The 16,752-nt window shown below is 44.1% G+C and overlaps 2 protein-coding genes across 3 annotated transcripts in view; one reads left to right on the forward strand and one right to left on the reverse strand.

Annotated features, from left to right (window-relative positions):
* The window catches only part of LOC137562771 (kelch-like protein diablo), a 69,752-nt gene extending 63,491 nt beyond the window's left edge, over positions 1-6,261 (reverse strand). The window contains exon 1 of one of the 2 annotated variants that reach the window (XM_068274443.1): positions 6,230-6,261. The gene's annotated coding sequence lies outside the window, so the exon portion shown is untranslated. Of the gene's footprint in view, positions 1-6,224 lie in introns of both variants that reach the window. The other variant, XM_068274444.1, reaches the window with a different exon arrangement.
* LOC137562171 (kelch-like protein 24a) overlaps positions 1-16,752 on the forward strand; it is a 91,023-nt gene that overhangs the window by 22,217 nt on the left and 52,054 nt on the right. The window lies entirely within an intron of this gene.

Below are 16,752 nucleotides of genomic sequence, written 5' to 3' on the forward strand. Positions count from 1 at the left end.
GACAATGCTCCATCACACACGTCCAAGTACTCCACAGCGTGGCTGGCAATAAAGGGTATAAAAGAAGAAAAACTGGCATGGCCTCCTTGTTCACCAGATCTGAACCCCATTGAGAACCTGGGGTCCACCATAAAATGTGAGATTTACAAGGAGGGAAAACGGTACACCTCTCTGAACAGTGTCTGGGAGGCTGTGGTTGCTGTTGCATGCAATGTTGATGGTGAACAGATCAAAACACTGACAGAATCCATGGATGGCAGGCTTTTGAGTGTCCTTGCAAAGAAAGGTGACTATATTGGTCACTGATTTGTTTTTGTTTTGTTTTTGAATGTCAGAAGTGTATATTTGTGAATGTTGAGATGTTATATCGGTTTCACTGGTAAAAATAAATAATTGAAATGGGTATATATTTGTTTTTTGTTAAGTTGCCTAATAATTATGCACAGTAATAGTCACCTGCACACACAGATATCCCCCTAAAATAGCTAAAACTAAAAACAAACTAAAAACTACTTTGAAAAATATTCAGCTTTGATATTAATGAGTTTTTTGGGTTCATTGAGAACATGGTTGTTCAATAATAAAATTATTCTTCAAAAAATACAACTTGCCTAATAATTCTGCACTCCCTGTATTAGAGAATCTGGTTTCCTGGAGTAAAACCAAGTCCGCCTTTGAACGCTCCAGGTCTTTTTAGTGCAAGATACCTTTTGCGAATTGAGTTAAGACCCTTTGCGTTTAATGTTAATATTTTAATCATTTTTTAAAAGGTGGATATACGCATATCTGATATCATAACTACCCTTCCAGGAACCAGCTTCATCATTTATCTTCATAAACCTTAATCTATCTATGTAATCCAGACACTCAGAAGAAAGAAGGAGGAAGAAGATCAGAAAAGAGAAAGTAGAGGAATAGCAGGAGGAAGGAAAAGACCCCGCCTTAAAATGGCGGAGTGCATCTGTTGCTAGTGATTGCGAACAACCTGTTGGAAAAAATATTAGACATAGCAAACAGTGCAAACATCTAAACTTTATGGGAAATAAATTATCCCATCGGGTATGATCCGCTTCATACCCGTATTGAGGGAACATGGAGCACTCACCAACGTGGTTATGCCCAGCTTGCCGCCACTCCCAGGGCCCGGTCTGCCCTAGACCATAACTACCATTTAGTATTACCTAATCAGTAGATAACTCTGTCTCTACACATTTGTTATTAAAAAAATTAACATGTTATTCTAAAATAATGAAGGCACCCTAGCTAAGCCTCAACCATTTTTGGGTGAAGAGTATGCAGGGGAAAGCAGAGGAGGATTTACGTTATCCTGAGGAGATTCTTTCTCTGGAGTTTTCGGGAGAGTGAGCCCCAGTCCTTTCAAAAGGTCCCCAGCGTCCACGGGATCGGATATTGCATGGTAGACTCCTTCCTTTACCACTATTAGTTTAAATGGGTAACCCCATCTGTATGGAATACCTTTTTTCCCGCAGTAATGTAGTAACCGGCCGTAGTTTACGGCGTTTTGCCAAAGTGATAGAAGAAATGTCACTCAAAATTTGTATTTTTGTGTCCAGGTAAAGATATGATTGCATATTTCTGGTGGCCAGAGAAATGATATCCTTTGCTTCATAATAATGGAATCGCACAATTATATCCTTCAGTTGTGGGGCTCCCGGGGGTCTCGGGCCTAGTGCACGATGTGCTCTATCAAACCTCCATAGCTCCTTTCGGAGTGTCAGGGGACAATGAGACACACAGATCAAGAACATACTGTTTGATGTCCTGTGGGCGAACAGTGTCTGGTACTCCTCTCAATCTTAAATTTTGTCTCCTGTCCCGGTTCTCCTGATCCTCCATCGAGCGGTGAAAGGTGGAAACCGATTCTGAGAGCCTGGAGTTTTCCGCCTCCAGATAGTCACAGCGCTGTTGTAGTGTCGTTATCTCTTTCTCCAATATGGATGTGCGTGATAGTGCTGACGAAATATCCGTCTTCAGCTCCTGTAGTGCCTCTGTTATCGAGGCCTTCACTGAAAGAGTGACCTTGGCATATAGGTCTGCGAGGCAGCCTTCCAGCACCTCTTTGGTGATATATCCAGTAGCGGATTCTGACTGCACCTCTTTCGCCGCCATCTTTGGAGAGGAGCGCGGACCAGGCCTTAACAGGTAGTGATCGAGAGTACGGTGTCCTCCTCGCTTTCTTCCTCTTTTCTTGCCCATATATCGGAGGCTGGCTTGTTCCCCCACCTGATGCTAAGAAATTAGGGTGCCCGAGATGGTATTTATAATGTAAAAGGGCTTTTAATCCGGTCCATCGGGAAGAGCTTCTCGCTTAGGCAGCCATCTTGGTTCGCGGCACGCATGCGCCCCTGACTTCGCAGTTTGATGAACTGACTAATGGAGCGAGACGGACGCCAAAGGATTCACCACACACATACAATTCAAAGATCTGCCACCAAGTGGGTTACACAGCCCACTACTGTAATTATGCTAATACTTTGAGAATGCTCTGTTAACCCTTTGCAGTATGCAGGAATCTGGATCAGCTCTGACTATCTGAGCAGGATTCACGCATACGGGTTATAAATGGACACTTCTATTAAACACAGGGTAGCGGTTTCAGGAGAATAGGTACGATTGTGTATGTTTAGCAACAGGTCAGAACCGCTAAACGATTTTTAAAACGTTTAATAGCAAAAATGCATTACATACAGTTATATACACCAATAACCTATACACGCAAAGCTTAAAAATAAAAGGAATACAATCGGAAAATTCTTACTTAGTTATGGCTGAGCAGTCCATTTGGAGAATGAAGAAACAGAGTCCGGTTTAAAAGTAGGCATTAAGGTTAAGAGTCCTTGAACACAGCATGCGTCGGTTCTCCTTGAACGCATGCATGGACTTTCCCGGTCGATGGAATTTGGAGAAGTGGGCGGGTTTGCTCCCGCCCCACTTTTATAGGACCTGAGTTTTGGGCTGTCAGTATCTGGAAAGTAGGTGTGTTTAAGGCGGTGTTACCTCCTAATCAGCAGGTTGCTGCCCCCAGACTCGGAGCAAGAAAATGTAACATTTTATTAATTCTCTGTGTGATTCCACCCCAGATTGGCGCATCACAAATCCAAGGCTATATTCATAAGCGGCCTGCAACCCTGTATCACATGAGGCTACACATGCCTATGCTCGTGTGTTCGCTTTGCGCAGGTTGAATAAAGCATTCCCCTGACCCCTGACAGTGGGGGAACTGTAATTCAGGTGAACGTACGATAGAACTGATTTATGGTTATCCGAAAATGTAATTTTTGTCTTTCTGTGACAAGCCTATTTTGAAATACAAATACATTCAAGTTTCCATTGTTTGAGTCTACAAGTTTGGAGGGAATCTTTTTTTTTTTTTTTTTTTTTTTTTTTTTTTTTTTTTATATCTTACTGGTTGGATCTAGTTTCTGGGACATGAGCTGTGCAGCAAATGGCTCTCCCCGGTAGGTCGGGCTACGTGTGAAATTCCTTGATGACCTCACAGGACATGGGGAAGTTACTGTACTCTGCTTTTAAGAGAAGAGAGGGAAAAGAGAGACCTTTGTTTTAATCTACACAGGACTGACAGTAATGAGCTGGACCATTACGCAAGTCGTTGGCGATTGCGCACGACTTTCCGTAATGTTCGTCACACCAGGTAAACGTGACTATTCTTGATGGGGAGATTAAGATTGATTGCTATAAAGTTCCATTTACAGATCCGGTCATAATTTCATATCTTTTCCTTTGTTTTTTAAAATCCTCCAAAGAGACCGGCACCACTCCAGCAGCATAATATTCAAGCTCTTTTATTGCATAGAAAAGTGAGGCAGTACAGTGACAGTCGCCGTTTCAGGCCTAGCCCTTTATCAAATTGTAGTAGCCATAAAACACACACATATGTGCAATGTTCTTAAATAGCCAACACCCAGTAAAACTACCCACAGGTGTAAGGCTGGGCGGGGTTTCAGGCGGACCTGATGGGGAACATATCTGTATAACAATACAAAGGCCTCGATTCATAAAGCATTCCCGCATTCGGAAATGCAAAAAAACGCTCACTTTACCGACCACACACCAAAATATGCATTCATAAAGGCTTTTTCCGCATGAAAAGCCGACATTTGCGAGCAGAGTGATTAATCACCGCCTTGCGCGGTGATTATCACAGCAACAGTAACAAATGTCAATTCATAAAGATTAGAGGTAGCGGTATGCGGACGGGTATTACCGCTACCTCTGATGTGGCGAGAAGCGTGCGGAATACATTGCAGTGAACCCAAGCAGCTGCAGAGAGAACACCGCACGGAGGGATTCCGCCTGCTTCCCCTGTTTCCGCACGTCTCCCGACAGCCTAACGCCTGCCTACAGCGGAGTATCTCCGCACGTATATCACAAGTAGCTAAATTTTTATGAATTACCACCCTGATGGCGGAAATACCGACAGCGGTGTTTCCCCGCTCGACTTTCCCCGCTCGCAGGCAGTTTTATGAATCGAGGCCAAAGGCGTCAATTCACCAGAGGTTACCAACCTATTTATCTCTTGGGAGGTAATTTACCTCCTGTGATATCTCCAAATAGCAATTCTCCAGAAGTATAGGGGAAAATATCGACAGAGAGAAATGCAAGAGATAAATGTGAGATAAGTATGAGATAAATAAGTGATAGTTAGTAGTTAGTTTTTCTCTAAATCACAATTCACCAGGGAAGAAAGGGGGTGTGGCCATTTGTTATATTTTCATCTCTTTATCCCCTGAATGAACCTGGAGATATCGTAGTTTTCACACAGCAGCTGCTGCTGTGGAAGATGGGAGCCTTTTGAGCTTACTCTGTTAGGCCTGGTGCACACCAAAAACCGCTAGCAGATCCGCAAAATGCTAGCAGATTTTGAAACGCTTTTTCTTATTTTTCTGTGGCGTTTCAGCTAGCATTTTGCGGTTTTGTAAAGCGTTTTTTGGTGTAGTAGATTTCATGTATTGTTACTGAACAGCTACTGTAACAAAAAAACGCCTGGCAAACCGCTCTGAAGTGCCGTTTTTCAGAGCGGTTTGCGTTTTTCCTATACTTAACATTGAGGCAGAAATGCCTCCGCAATCCAACATCTGCAGCAGCCCGGGAGTGTGCGTTTCTGCAAAACGCCTCCCGCTCTGGTGTGCACCAGCCCTTTGAAATATATTACCCAAGCGTATCCGCAGCCGCAAGTGGATCGGAAAACGCAGCCAAACCGCTCTGGTGTGCACTAGGCCTTAGAGCTTGCTTCTATTATGAGGAGACGAAGGCGCAGGAGGAGGGTCTGTTTAATCGCCCCTCGTATTTTTCGTGAGAGAACAGTTCTTGATAATTTTACTGAGACAGAGGTGGTGAAGAAGTTCAGACTCACTCGTGATATGATTTATGATATGATCCGGCAGTAAAAGGCGGGAATACTCTGGTCAGGTAGTGGTAAAACTCTGCCTCCTACCCACAATGCTTCACTTTCAAGCTTACAGAGAGGAAAAGTATCCCATGTAAATCATTAATACCGATTACCTAACTCTCTGCTCTCTCACACTTTCCTCATGCATATCTCTCCATTATCCCCTGCTATCGAACACTTTTCTCTCTGTCCTCTCACACTGGTGAATTGACTCCAGAGTGTTAAAATACCTCATGAGATAAACTACCTACCTTTTTTCTCTTAGTAAATCCTCTCTGGTGAATTGACGCCAAAGTATGTAAAAGCATGTAGCCATTTACCTTAAATCCTCTCTCAGATCCAAAAACGCTGCTCCACGCCGCAGGCGCCTGTGCGCAGAAGATGGTGTGGCAAGAACGTACTGCCCCCCTCAAGAGTCACCCCGAGACTGGCCTATCAAAATACACCACACTGCATAGTGGAGACCGCATTCCACGCGTAACCACTGCGTTCCAAAAAGCCGACATCCTGTCGGCGAACCGGAAGTGATGTGATAGAGCCCTCGTGTGTAGTCATAGTAATGCTACACACCACTCAGTATATTGAAAATGGCCAAAAACTGTCAGTTTAAATAGCCACACGCACAGGTATAGACAGAAAATACAAAATCACATAAGGCCATCAGTAAACACAGCTGATTGTAGGCCACATAAATACCATTGTCATCCTGTGACCAGGGCTGTTATGATTAAACGCAGGGTGAGTAAAACAGCCCACCACCCATCTAAAAAATAACAGGCAAATGGCTCCATACTTAACCCATCCAAGTCCAACCGAACCTCCGTCCAGGGATATCTAAAAACAAAGACCATAAAAAAAATAAAGCTTGTATTCAAACACATAATATAAACACAATTCAGTAAGGTATAGAAGAGGTAAGTATGAAAAAGACCACACCTAAACTGTCAACTAGGCTAACGTCCATGCATACAAAACCCCAGATCGTAGTCCCGGTTAAGTCCCCCGGGCTCAAGAGTACAGAGTCGCCTTATCCAGGAAGCTTCCCTTCTAAGTAATTCAGTCTCCCTACTGCCACCTCCAGTCTGGGGGTACTGAGTTAATCACCATAACTCTAAGTTGAGATACCGTATGTCTAAAGTTTGCAAAGTGTTCAGAGACCGACTGGCCCTGCGTTTTTATGCCGTATAGCTGATTTGTGTGACGAAATACGCTCCTTCAGGCGTTGTCGTCATCCCTACATACGCAAGGCCATAAGGGCACTTGAGCATGTATACGATGAAACTAGAATCGCACGTATACAACCGATTCATGCGATAAGAGTTACCACGTGATGGATGGGCAAATCTATCGCGTACGTTAAAAAGGGGCACTGGGAAAAAAGGGCGCAGGGTTTTAAACGATAAGCATGGATAACGTTTAAAAATGTATTGTACTGTATTTCGTTTAAAATGTTTTATAAAGTTATAAATCATTAAATAATGTGCATTAAATCGGCAATTGTAAAAACGTTAATCTTCCGTTTAAATAGTAAAACGTATAATGTTTAAAAAAAAAAAATTACTAAGTAACCCTCCCTGTACCTACCCCTAACCCCTAGACCCCCCCCCCCCCCTGTTGGTGCCTAAACCTAAGACCCCCCTATTGGTGCCTAAACCTAAGACCCCCCCCTATTGGTGCCTAAACCTAAGACCCTCCTTAGTGCTCACTGTATTGTGTGTAGAATGTTTTAAAAACAGTAAGGGATAAAATATATTACAATTTACATTACGTACTGATCGCTTTGTTTCGTGAATAATAATGTTTTACAAACAGTAAGGGATAACATTTAAAATGTTTTATTGAAATAAGAAACGTAAATCACCACAAGCAGTTATAAAACATGAAAAATCTTCGGGCGCCGTTGGAAAACGTTATTATTCTCGGGCGCCCTTTTTTCCTGTTCGGCGCCCATTAAACGATAATTATAGGAGTGAATGGCTGCGCCCGATTTGTCCACTAGCCTCCTGCGCCCTTTTTTACTGTTATCACCCTTCAACACCATACTACACATATGACAACCCAGACAATAAATAAATAAATAAATAAAACCCAGACAAGGGAACATGCCAACTTGTCTACCCTCTGGACGTGGCCGTCTCCTGGGTGTCAATCTGTCACGTATGGTCGGAGCCCTCTTAACCACTTAACATCTCAGTCGTTTTCAGCTTATGCATCCGAGCAATGTTCACCTCCCATTCATTAGCCTATAACTTTATCACTAATCACAATGAACTGATCTATATCTTGTTTTTTCCGCCACCAATTAGGCTTTCTTTGGGGGGTACATTTTGCTAAGAGCCACTTTACTGTAAATTAATTTTAACCTAAAGAATAAGGAAAAAAACTGAAATCATTATTTCTCAGTTTTCAGCCATTATAGTTTTAAAATAATACATGCCTCCATAATTAAAACCCACGTATTGTATTTGCCCATTTGTCACGGTTATTTCACCGTTTATATTATGTCCCTATCACAATGTATCGCGACAATATTTTATTTGGAAATAAAAGAGCATTTTTTCCATTTTGCATACATCACTATTTACAAGCTTATAAAAAAAATAGAGAAATATTTCATCTTTACATAGATATTTAAAAAGTTTAGACCCTTAGGTAAATATTTGTGTTTTTTTTTTGTTTTTTTTTTTTTTTTATTAAACATTTTATGTGGGCATTTTTGGGAGGGTGGGATATAAAAGTGTTTTATTTGGGGAAATCTTGGTGTATTGTAATGTTTTTTGGCATTTACTTGTAGTTTTACTTTTTGGCCACAAGATGGCAATCTCGAGTTTGTTTACATGACGTCACTCTAAGCGTACAATGTATGCTTAGAGGGACACAGCTTCAGAAAGAGCGAAGCTTCCGAGAGAAGCTGTCGCTTTTTCAGCGGGGGAGGGGAATCAGTGATCGGGTTCCATAGCCCGATACATTGATTCCATGGGTTCCGACTCCGCGGCCGGGAGTGCGCGTGCACGCGCACGATCGGCCGCGGGAGCGCGCCTGTCCTCGACGTTTTTATACGTCAAGGAGGACAAAGTGGTTAAATGACATCATTGGTGGATGGCAAAATTATGGAACTTGCGGAAAACCGTCCGTGAGAACCCGCCGGTGCTTGCGTATCACCCGTGAAACCATGTCACTTCAAGCACTGAAGGTTGACACAAATGGCATACGAGGGCCAGTCGGACCCTTTCTTTTATTAGGACGAGGTAACAGTGTGTGTGTGTGTGATGGATAACCTCTCCTCTGAAACTTTTTAGACATTTCCTCCCTTCTAAACATTCGGTTAGTCTGGTCACTCACTATCCTATCAATTCTTGCAAATTGACTCAAGGACTTAAGTCAATTTGCAAGAATTGATAGGATAGTGAGTGACCAGACTAACCGAATGTTTAGAAAGAGAGGATTTAAGGTAAATGGCTACATGCTTTTACATACTTTGTATTGTTATACAGATATGTTCCCCATCAGGTCCGCCTGGAACCCCGCCCAGCCTTACACCTGTGGGTAGTTTTACTGGCTGTTGGCTATTTAAGAACATTGCACATATGTGTGTGTTTTATGGCTACTACAATTTGATAAAGGGCTAGGCCCGAAACAGCGACTGTCACTGTACTGCCTCACTTTTCTATGCAATAAAAGAGCTTGAATATTATCCTGCTGTAGTGGTGCCGGTCTCTTTGGAGGATTTTGATACTTGAGTGTCCCAGGGGACACTGGGACAAAGGCCGAGACACACTCAAGCCTTGCAAGTAAGATAAAATGTCTGCCATCTTGTGGTTACACAGCCTATTGTGATTGTTTGATTTTATTGGTTAATATTATCTGTGGTCAACTTTGCTCTGAAGCGTAGTCGGCTTATACCAAGAAGTACTTTGTGGTTTTTAATATCTGGGGGGGGGGGGGGTTGATTCCTATGATTTGATTTGTATTCTGACAACCTGTGTATTTAATAAATTATTTTAAAAGTATATAGTTGTCCTGACTTTTCACTCTTTGTAGTTTGGGAAACTCGCTAGAAGTACTTAAGGTTGGGCGTTTAATATAGTAAGACTCCTCACATTATTTTTGTAGGAGGCCTTCGCTTTTCATTTTATACATCCGGTTATAGTTTATATGGCCGTATCGTAGAAACACCTGACATATTTATGGAGGCCCCAGCGATATTACATTCACATATTGGTACAAATCGTGAAAACGTTCTATCATACTTCTGTTAAGATGGTTTTATTTTGTTGACTTATTGAAACCATGAGTTTTGTAGGTAGCGACAGTTGGGAGTACCCCAGAGCAATTGACCCACAATGTTGGTCAATTTTTACCCGTGTATTTAAAAATTGACCAAGGGATAGATGCTTGGATTGCTGATTTGAAAAGGATGTTCAAGCAGACCTTAATGATATCTTTGCAATGGATGGTGTGGTTGAACGCTATTTAACTAGCATGACCTTGGCATCTAACAGTGCAGAAAAAGAGAAAAGATTAATGTGTGCCCTACCTCCTGTTTTTATATGCATTGATAGAGGTAGATGCCCAATCAAAAACAAGGAAGGAAGAGATGGACATTTAAGATTTCAATTAAGTGAGATAGAATCAACTGTTCAACTTATGAAGTCTAATAAAACCCAATGAGATAAAGATCTCAAGCAGGGAAGCCTTGATTGGGGACCTAGAAACGTATGCTGAACATGGTCGCATAGCCTACCGCAAGCTGAAAAGATTTTGGAGAACTGCAGCAACGGTACTCCAAAAGCCAAAAAGACAGGTATCCCGGATAGGGAGAGATCTCCTGATCCTCTAATAATAAAAACCAATTGGTGATGGTGAACCAGAAGCACAAGATGTTTTATGCCGCCAGTTGAGTGAAGCTTGCCAAGCTGTGACCGCCTTACTAGGCAATCGCACAACAAGGATTCCTAGAGATTCTTGTTCAGACATTTCCCCAGAGAGGAATGTGCGAAATCCAACACCTGTATCCAATGTGTCTCATAGAAGTTACGCTTCCCATTCTGATGTTAATGTGAGTCTGAGAGTGATGAGAGGAAACGTGGGTTCAGTCCTGTCCAAAACAGGGGGAAGAATTCCCATAAGAGAGGTTCAAAAGGAAAAAATCCCTAATCTCCCGGTGAGAAACAAACTTCCGCCAAATAGCGGAAACCAGATAGAATCAGGTTTCTCCCATGGGCCTTTGATAAATACCTTCACTACTTTTCCTCCTTTAGAGAGAGAGAGGAATCACCAAATTGCAGTCAGTTCTACATGAAATTAAATTAGTTTGGGCCCTTCTGAACTACTACTGCCGCAAAGTACAAACTTTTTTTTTTTTTTTTAAGTGAACAGAGAAGTACAGTGCATAAACAGTTATAGCTGTACAAAAGAGTACTGTAGCAGACATCCACATCAACAGCGGTATTATTACACAAGATAATGTAATAACCATGTCCATTATCAATTTAAAGCAAAGTTGCGTCTCATTCGATTGGGTAACAATAACAGCAGTTCCGTTCTGCACAAGAAAAGTGTAGAGAAGAAGGAAAGAGGGGTGGTTCCACCCCAGAAAAGAGGTCTACGCCTGTCTCCAGCCCAGCACCCATCCCCGCCCCACGCTCATAATTCCATGCCTCTCAGTCAATAATTGGTATAAACTTTTTAATTGGTTGGGTCCAGTATCCTGCTTTCCCAGACTCCCCATACTTTGTTGAATTTCTTGGGACTTTTTCTATTCAGATAAGTTGTTCTATATAGGGGGAGGGCATTATTTATTGCTTTAGCCCAAGTACCAAGGGTCGGGGTAGAGTTTTTCGTCCAATATTTTAGAATCTCCTTTCTAGCATAAAAGCATAGTGTCCTCACCAATAGTTGATTATGGGATGTAATAATATCCTTGCCTATTCCCCCTAGTAGTAGCAGCCCTGCATCTAGCTGGAAAGAAGTTTGCACCAATTCGTTAATAATTGAAAGTACATTTACCCAGAAGGGGATGATTTTGTTGCATTGCCAGAAAATGTGAAAACTGCCCAAATCCGCCAAACACATCCAGCATCTATCTGAGTTGATGGTACTCATTCCGTGTAGCCTTACCGGTGTAAGATAAATTCTGTGTAAGAATTTCGTTTGGATAAGTTGGTCATTGGCAGCTATAACCGTAGTGGGATAATCTTCTAATATTGCGTCCCATTCTTCTTTGGTTAAAGTAGGGACATCCTGTATCCATTTTTGTAAGTTTTTATCCAGTCTGGCGTTGTTGCGAGTAAGCAATTCAGTGTAGATGGCTGAAAGTGTTTTGGGGAGATTTTTGGTTAAAAGTAAGTGTTCCAAACTGTCAATTTGCATGTCGGGGGGCTGGGATCCAAATTGTGACTTATGTGCGTGTTGTAGCTGAAGGTATCGAAATAAGTGCTTATTAGGGAGGTCAAATTGAGCTTTAAGTTCGTTGAAGGTGTAAAGAGATTTATCCTTTTGGATATGAGATGTTTTTAATCCCGTACCGCGCCCATATAATTGGGTCGGGTATGGTGGAAAAGTGTTTCAACTGCGGGTTTCCCCATAGCGGTGTGTATGGATAAACTGTATTAGGTTTAGTTATAAGGGTTCTAGTAGTCGACCAGGCCTTCCAGGTGGTTGTCATGGCCACCGTGGTTTGGGGGTTGGCTTTAGGTCCTCTGTAAGGTAGGTTTGTTAATTGTTCATACGAACCCAACAATGCTGCCTCGACATTCACCGCTGGATTTGTTGCCTCTTGGGAGAACCACCACCTAATCGTAACAAGCTCTGATGCCCAGTAGTATTTTTGGAAGTGTGGAAGCGCTAGCCCACCTCTAGATTTAGGGAGCTGTAATTGGTCTAATGCAATTCTTGGTGCTTTTCCTGCCCATATAAAGGATACAATCTGTCTATTTGTTTAAAGAGTGTCGTTGGAAGCCAGATTGGGCACTGTCGAAATACATAGTTAAAGGGAAGGTCCAAGCAAAAAAAAAAAAAATGAGTTTCACTTACCTGGGGCTTCTACCAGCCCCATGTAGCCATCCTGTGCCCTCGTAGTCACTCACTGCTGCTCCGGTCCCCCGCTGGCAGCTTTCTGACCTCGGAGGTCAGGGCCGCATTGCATACATTTTTACGCATTCCAGCTAGTGCAGGAACAAAAATGTATGCGTTGCACCACTAACGCGTAAAAATGTATATGTTAATGTTGCTGCACTAGCGGGAATGCGTAAAAATGTACACAATGCGGCCCTGACCTCCGAGGTCAGAAAGCTGCCAGCGGGGGACTGGAGCAGCAGTGAGTGACTATGAGGGCACAGGAAGGCTACATGGGGCTGGTAGAAGCCCCAGGTAAGTTAAACTCTTTTTTTTTTTTTTTGCTTGGACCTTCCCTTTAAATTTAGGTGGTAAAAATCATTTTTGAGCAGGTAAGATTCTGCCTATCAGATTTAGTGGAAGCCTGTTCCAGACAGTGCATTTACTTTCGAGTTGTTGAATGAGCAGGTCTATATTAAGTGATCTGAATCTTGCAACATCTTTGGTTATTTGGATGCCCAAGTATTTAAATTGGTTTACCACTATTAGGGGGGGAGTTTGGATTTGGCGGTAGAGAGGACAAATCATCTAAAGGGAATAGTATCTATTTGCTCCAGTTGATTTTAACACCAGACATCACACCGAACTCCTCAAAAATGCCCAGAGCTGCATCCAACGACGAATATGGGTCATTTAAGTATAAAAGGACGTCATCCGCGTATAGATACTTTTTCATGTAGATTACAGAGTTTCAGCCCCTTAACCATGGCTGATTGTCTAAGACAAGTGGCCACTGGCTCCATGGCTATTGCAAACAGACTCGGGGACAATGGGCACCCCTGTCTAGTACCTCCTTTTTAGGGGAAAAAAACTGGGAGATTATATTCCCTGTTCGAATTTTAGCTTTAGCAGAGTTATATAGCATTTGTACCCACTTAATGAAGTTCCCCCCCCCCCCCAAACCCAAACTTGCACATTACCACCCATGGGTATCTTCCAAGTCAAATGCCTTCTTGGCATCCAGAGAGGCTATAATTCGTTGACCAGTGTTAGAATGTCAGCCAGCAATATTGGTTGTCAACCTTCTCAAATTAATGTCTGTACCCTTCCCAGGCATAAACCCAGACTGATCGTGGTGGATTATCTTGCTTATATAGAGGCTAAGCCTGGTGGCCAATATTTTTAGCGAGGATTTTGGCGTCTGTGTTTAGCAAGGAGATGGGCCTATAGGAAGTACATTTGATGGGATGTTTTCCTGGCTTAGGAAGCACTATTATTAGCGCGTCTGCCATGGACGGTGGTAGGGAGCCTTTATCAAATGATGCCTGAAGAGTGTGTATGAATTTCGAAGCTAAGATTCGGGTATACTGTTTGTAGAATTCAGTGGGAAGACCGTCTAAACCTGGTGTCTTGCCAGCCTGCATATCGGCTATAGCATCTATAACCTCGTCAAGCGATATAGGGGCACCCAGAGCTTCTACCTCCTCTGCAGTCAGTGTAGGTAAAACAATATTATCCAGGTAATGTTCAAGATCTTTTTCGGGTTTTGTAAGTCTAAGTATAGATCAGAGTAATAGTGAAAGAAATTTCGTTTATTTCTTCTAGATTTGAAGTAATGACATTGGAGTAATTCATCAGTTGAGATATAGTATTCAGGGCCGGATTTACCATTAGGCACTGTAGGCACGTGCCTAGGGGCGGAGCCTTTTGTTAGGGGCGGGCGGATCACTGCCCACGCAAAGTGCCTCTTTCTCTTCCTCCTCCCCTCCCTGCATTTGTTAAAAAAAATGGCAGCGCAGCAGGCAGCGGCTCCATCCTTCCGTGAGCGGCGCATGTAAAGTGACGGTTCCTGCGTTCCAGACCCAGCGCTGATCTCACTCCTAAGCAGCGCCCCTTGCATCCTCTCCATGTCACGCTGTGTGTAACCATGGAGAGGACGCAGGGGGCGCTGCTCAGGAGTGACGTTAGCTGCCTGGAACGCATGGAGCAGTGAGCACCATCCCTGCTACCGCCGAGGAGGGCACTTGGGCGGCTGCCGCTCCTCCGGATCCCATTCGGTCTGCTCTGCAGCATGGCCTTCTTCTGCCATCAAGTTCCCCCTCAGCTGCACCCCTGAGCCACGCGGCATAGTTGGGAGAAGAGGGACTTGCAGTTTCAGTGGCTCCGCCCCCTTCGACTCCTGGGAGAGCTGCCTGGATCTGAACTGTGCACAGGACAGAAGGTAAACCTGAAGACGTGCACTGTATGTATTGATTAGAGTTTGGTCAATTGCCCGTTAATCTGTGTCTAATCACAAGTTGTTCTCCCCGTGTCACCTGACTGCCACTTTAGTTAAAGGAGTCAGCAAACAGATAATGCTACCTCCAGTACTACTACCCAGTTCTTCCTCCAGCTGCTATGTCCCTCACCACAGCTCTGCTCTCCGCTGCTGCCCCCCGATCCCAGACCTCCTGGTCGTCCTCTACTGCATCTGTGCGAGCGCCGCTGTCATTCACCTCCACGTGGCCCAGGGTGTACTGCGCAGGCTCAGTAATTCTGCGCCTGCGCAGTATGCTCCGGATCATGTGGAGGTGATTGACAGTGGTGCAGTAGACGCGAGGGACATAGCAGATGTGAGAGGCTGAAGGAATCCCTGGCTAAGTAGTACTGGGGGTAGCATTATCTGATTGATGACTCCTTTAAGCTAATTTGAAAGCACAGGATGTTAAGCCTATGTCTGCTTCCATGAAAGAAGGAAGTAGACACATTGCAGATTTATTGCAGCTGTAATGAAACTTTAAACGTTATTATGCTGTTCAGGGCTGTTAAGTCGGTACAAAAATCATCCAACTCCGACTCCTCAGTTTATGAAACTACCAACTCTGACTCTCCGACTCCTTAGTATAATACTAACAAGGGCTGTGGATTTATTACAAAAATCTTCCGACTACCGACTCAGACTCCTAAGTTTACGAAACCTCCTACTCCGACTCCAGGTACTTAAAATTGCTCCAACTCCACAGCCCTGATGCTGTTGTGTATCTTTTAGAGCACAGCGGAAGTTCTGTGTTCAGGTCCGCTTTAACCCTTCCACTGACTGCTCTCTGTATGTGCTCTCTTTACCTATCTGGCCTGCTGTACTCTGACTTACCTACCCCTACTGACTCCTCTCTGTGCTCTCCCACCTACCTACCCCTACTGACTCCTCTCTGTGCTCTCCCACCTACCTACCCCCACTGACTCCTCTCTGTGCTCTCCCACCTACCTACTCCCACTGACTCCTCTCTGTGCTCTCCCACCTACCTACCCCCACGGACTCCTCTTTGCTCTCCCACCTACCTACATCCACTGACTCCTCTCTGTGCTCTCCCACCTACCTAGTCCCACTGACTCCTCTCTGTGCTCTCCCACCTACCTAGTCCCACTGACTCCTCTCTGTGCTCTCCCACCTACCTACCCCCACTGACTCCTCTCTGTGCTCTCCCACCTACCTACCCCCACTGACTCCTCTCTGTGCTCTCCCACCTACCTACCCCCACTGACTCCTCTCTGCTCTCCCACCTACCTACATCCACTGACTCCTCTCTGTGCTCTCCCACCTACCTAGTCCCACTGACTCCTCTCTGTGCTCTCTATACCTACCTGCTGTACTTCTGCACTAACCAGGGGCGTAACTATAGGGGATGCAACCCCTTCAGCAACAGAAGGCCAGGGGTTTTTTGGGGGGGGGGGGCAGGAGCATACGCGCCATGTGCGGGGGGAGCACTGCCACCTGTTTGAGGGACCCCTAAAGTGTTGAACTGGCCGGGGCGTCTAATAGATGCCGAGACAGTTCTTTTCCAGCTACCTGCAGCTCACCTCAGCCTGCAGGACTTTTCTAGGAAGCAGAGCAGGGCTAAGGGAAGATGGCATCCGAAGCCCTGCACTGGAGACTTTGTGTGTCTCCAATACAGGGCTTCGGATGCCATCTTCCCGTAGCCCTGCTATTCCTTTCAGCGCAGGAGATTTGAGCAGGAGGATCGTCGGGAGCTGCACGCCAGAGGCCAGCCGGGAGAGAAGACTTCTGCCAGGTGAGTGAATAATTTTTTTTGGAGGTAAAATGCTGCCCACATTGTGGTTACTTCCTGGTGAAGTGCAGCCCACATTATGATTATTTTCTAGCGTTAGGCTGACCACTGTCCGATTATTTTCTGCTGAAATGCTGCCCACTTTACAATATTTTTAGTGCAATTCTGCACACATTACGATTATTTTATGGTGAAACATTGCGGCATTATGATTATTTT

This window comes from Hyperolius riggenbachi, chromosome 3, assembly GCF_040937935.1.
Source record: "Hyperolius riggenbachi isolate aHypRig1 chromosome 3, aHypRig1.pri, whole genome shotgun sequence".
Taxonomy (NCBI): Eukaryota; Metazoa; Chordata; class Amphibia; order Anura; family Hyperoliidae; genus Hyperolius; species Hyperolius riggenbachi.